At 44.5% G+C, this 4,747-nt stretch overlaps 1 pseudogene; it reads left to right on the plus strand.

The window, feature by feature from the left end:
• Positions 1 to 1,135: 1,135 nt before the first annotated feature.
• Positions 1,136 to 2,146, plus strand: LOC102838385 (annotated as a pseudogene).
• The last annotated feature ends 2,601 nt before the right edge of the window (positions 2,147 to 4,747 follow it).

Raw genomic sequence — 4,747 nt, forward strand, 5'->3', positions numbered from 1 at the left:
ACAGAGTCACTGTACCAAAAGGAAATGGTTGATGTTCAACCATTTCAAGAGGTAGCATATGATCTAGAGCCAATGATCCTGAAGGAAGAGGTCCAACGTGCATTGAAGGCATTGGCAGAGAACAAGGCACCAGGAATTGATGAAATACAAATTGCTCCTTGGAAACCCCATACAGGGTCGCTATGGGTCAGAACCGACTCAACAGCACTTAACAACAACAACATATATAGAGAGGCATTCAGTCATAATCCCACAGATGGTAGCTTCGCCCCATTGGCTCCTCAGCCAAGCACATACACCAAATGTCTGAACCTGCGGTTAACATATATATAGAAAGAGGAGTTTAGTATCAAGGCCATGGTTTACAATTGCAGAGTCCCAGGTCCCCAGTGGAAGAGCAAGAGAGAGTCCCTCCTGCATGTACACTGTATTTAGAGCAGGTCACACCCCAAAGGAAGCATCCCTTTAATTGGTTGGCTGCTCATAGCCACTCACCATAGAGCTAACTGCCTGTATTTCATCACCATGGGAATAAGCATATCCCAACTGCTAAACCTCTGATAATCCTGGCCTAGTCAAGTTGACACAGAACCCTAGTCATTTCAGACACACAACCCAGGAACAAAGGGAAGGACCTTACACCATGTAAGCACACATGGGAATTATACTTGGGAGCAGAGTGAGCAAATAGGGACTGTAGGAGGCCGACTTTGTAGTGACAAGAGGGTGAGGTGGCTGCTGGTTTCCGCAGGAGGATGAGATTGACTTGTTTGAATAATGTTGCAGACTAGAATGGAATTGAAATCCATTAGATTTTGAGCCCAGTAGGGTGCAGCTGGTCTGGCTGATAGGGGAACTAACCAGGTGAACAGACAGACTCCCTGGGTGGTTCCAGGGTGGTGGGAGGGTTTTCTGCAGGCTATTATCTGGAGAGAGCAGGGAAGCACATAGTTAGGCCTTTGGGGCCCTGTGAGACTCAAAGATATTATAGCAAAACATGAAATTTTAGGCCTTAAAATATGTTTTAGAGTTAGGGGAATACGGGGGGAATAGGAAAGTGACTACTAAAGGATATGGGGTGATAAAAATGTTCTATAGACTGTGGGCTGCAGTGTGCAGTTCTGGGAAACTCACAATGGAGCTGGACCCTGACACTGCTTTGACTGACGGCAACATCTGGCTGGTCCCAGGCCTCAGAAGACAGTAGTTGATGCCAGTGACCAGTACCTTACAAAAAAATAATGCATGATGCTACTGGATTCAGGGATATTTTAATGGACAAGAACTGCACAATGGAATAATACATACCAATCCTCCATTTCTGCGCATTTCCCCTTCTCAGACCTGAAATGAATGCCCCTTTCTGGTGTAATCAAAAAGGCCGCCTGCCTTTTTGAAGGAACTGATGAAAACCACTGGAAGGAAAATGGGACTTTGGTTCTGGTAGCACCCATCAGATGAAGAAACTGAGGCACAACAAAACCCCCCAGTGCCATCAAGTCAATGCCTACAGCAATGCTATGACAGAATAGAATTGCCCTGTGGAGTTTCCAAAACTGTGAATCTTTTCAGAAGCAAACTGCCAGATCTTTCCTCCATGAAGTGACTGGTGGGTTTGAGCTGCTGACCTTATGGTAGTAACTGAGTGTTTTGTCACTCTGTCAGCAGGGCTCCTTACAGTTAAGAAACATGTTTAACAAAATGTCAAAGTGGGTAAATGAGACAGGTATTTATTATGAGACCTGGACTGTCCAAACCAGCCCAGAAAAGGGGCCAAGATCTTATTTGGATCCTATGACTACTACAGATTTGTGTTAAGGATATACAAGAAGTTGGCTGAACTTAGAGCAGAGAATATTTCTTTACAGTGGAGAGCCTACTTATTTGGGAAATGAAACATCTCTTTTGGGGCCAACAGGAAATAAGACTCTTGCTTTAGCCATCAAGAGATTGTATTACACCTTCAAACTGCATTTGTCAACTAAAGAACTTTTATTGAGTCTTTTGCTAATATCTGATGCTGTGATTATGCACAGACGGGTCTATTTGTTTTATAATTTTCAATATTGATTTTTACCTGTGAAATTCCCAGTTTCAACAATTATTAAAATAACATGAAGAGACTCCTCTACCTAACACAAACTGAATGCTTTCTAGTTTTATAAAAAATAAATAAATAAAAAATGTTCTAAAATTGACTGTAATGGCAGCTACAAAGTTTAGTGAATATATTAAAAATCACTGAATTTTACATTTTAAATGAGTGAATTGCAGGGTGAATTATTTCTTAATAAATCTGTTAAAATTCAAAACAAACGAAAAAATTCCATGGTAGTGTTTTTAATGTCTCTAGACATGATTGTTTCCTTACACAGCTGCATCAGTATTTAGATTTCTATTGTTGGACCTGTATGTTTCCTATTAACGCATTTGTTTCTAAACATTTCAAACACACACGCAGACAAATTGAACCATATAATGAATCCCTATACCATCACCTGCACAAGATCGGGCAGTGTTTCATTCTGTTGTGCATAAGGCTGCTATGAGTCAGCACAATAACATACCCATCACCCAGCTGCAACAATTTTCAGCACAATATTTGCTTCTGCAAGTATGAATACAATGAACATTATTGTGCATAAGTCTTTGTCCACAGTCCAGTTTCCTTCCATTTATACTGAGAAGTACAGCCAGAGTGCTCCTTGGAGGCCAGGATGGTCAAACTTCGTCTCTCATACTTCAGACATATTGTCAGGAGGGACCAGTTATTGGAGAAGGATATCATGTTTGGTAAGGTGGAGGGTCAGAGAAAAAGAGGAAGACCCCCAATGAGATGGATTGGCAAAGTGGAAGCATTGATGGACTCAATTGTGGCAATAGTAGTGAGGTTAGCCCAGGATTGGGTAGTGTTGTATTCTGCTGTGCATAAGGTCACTATGGGTTGGTACTGACTCTATGGCACCTAACAACAAACAACACCATTCGGCTCAATCCACTTCCTCAAACCCTCCAAGTGTCCTAACAACCAAGCATGCCCTAACAACATGATAGATTAGACTCTTGCCCTTGGGGAGCTCCCAGGATGGCAGGGGAGGTGGGTAATCTATTGAAGTGACCATCAGGGTCAAGTGCTGTGTAAATTTAAAGAGTCCTTGAACTATTACCAAGGAAGGGCACTTCCACACCCTGGAATCACCAGGGAGTTTGATCCCCCAAACTTCTGCCCAGTCAGGCCTTTCTTTTCTGTGGCCACAAGGGGGTGCCAAAGTCACTTTTCCATAACCTCCTACAAGTTGTATCTGCAAAGTGGATGGATGACTGGGGTCAAGTCTGTGCTGTTTTTCTGAATGATCCTGGCCTGGTGATGGGCCTGATTCTCCCTGTAGCAAATGAAGACAGGATGCAGTAAGCCATCTGGATCCATCAGTGCAGCAATCCCCTCTCCTGCCCTCAGTCAGTTCTTATCAGCAGTGTGCCCTCAGCATAGTCCTCCAATGCCTACTTCTCAGCCAGCCAAGGGATCCATCTGAGCTTCTCCTCTGCTTTGGGTTCCAGGAGAGGGTAATCCACCCAGGTAACTTCATGTTTTTACAGAGTGACTCGGAATGAACTTGTTGGCATAAATTACATGGCTGGAACTGGAATGTCAGGGGTCTGCCTGATGATGCTTCACAATGGTCAATTCAGGAAGCCATCCAGGTGTAAGCTTTGAAGACCCCAGCTCTAGAGGCAAAGTCAGAACTGTAAACAGAGGAAAAGAAAATTAGTCACCAGTACCTTCCACAGGTGTGGTAAGGTGGATGTCCAGCCAGCCCAGAGAAGATTTGGTTCCCAGTGGGCACTGCCTAGAGAACCATGGCGGTGGGGTGGGGATGTGTCTGACACCGCTGAGGAATTAGGTGTTTGCTTTTCCTTTGAAACTTCTACTGAGCTGGGGGACAGGAGGATCTCCAGTCTTGTTTTGCCTATCTTGGCCAAGAAAGGGACAGTGGGCCTCGCTATGAGATATATTTCTATGTTCATCTCCTCAGATATGATGCCAACATCTCCTTCTAGACCTTATTCCACTTCTCCCAGGGTCCTCCCACAGCTGTCTCCTTCATCTAGTGAGCTACCCATAACCAGTCGGACACAAGTTACTCCCTAATGACCGAGCAGTTTGATGGGAAGGAAGAGCCAGCTCACACACCCTGAGCACCTACAGTGCCCACACTGGGTGGGACACTTTGTGTTTCCGCATTTCTTTCTACCACATGAGGAAAATATGCCACCTTCAGTTCACAGAGGAGGAAATCAAAGCTCCGCCAGCACAGTGTTTTCATTCTTGCCTATCTCACTTTCCGTTCCTTATAGTGTAGAAAGTCATGCTCTGAATCATTGTATACACGATGCCTACCTCACCCACTCCATCCTTCTTGTTGTTAAGTGCCGTCGATTCGGTTTCGACCCATAGCAACCCTGTATAAGGTTTCCCAGGAACCACCATAAGCTTGAACCGCCGACCTTGCAGTTCAAACGGCTTGGCAGTCTGGCACATTAACCCACAGCACCAACCAAGACTCCATCCTTGTTGTTGTTGTTGTTGTTGTTGTTAGATGCCATCGAGTCAGTACTGACTCATAGCGACCTTATGCACAGCAGAATGAAACACTGCCCGATCCTGGCCAACCTCACTATCATTGCCATGCTTGAGCCCATTGATACTGCCACCTGGCCAATCCATCTCACTGGGGGTCTTCCTCTT

Source organism: Chrysochloris asiatica, unplaced genomic scaffold (genome assembly GCF_000296735.1).
Source record: "Chrysochloris asiatica unplaced genomic scaffold, ChrAsi1.0 scaffold00140, whole genome shotgun sequence".
Classification (NCBI taxonomy): Eukaryota; Metazoa; Chordata; class Mammalia; order Afrosoricida; family Chrysochloridae; genus Chrysochloris; species Chrysochloris asiatica.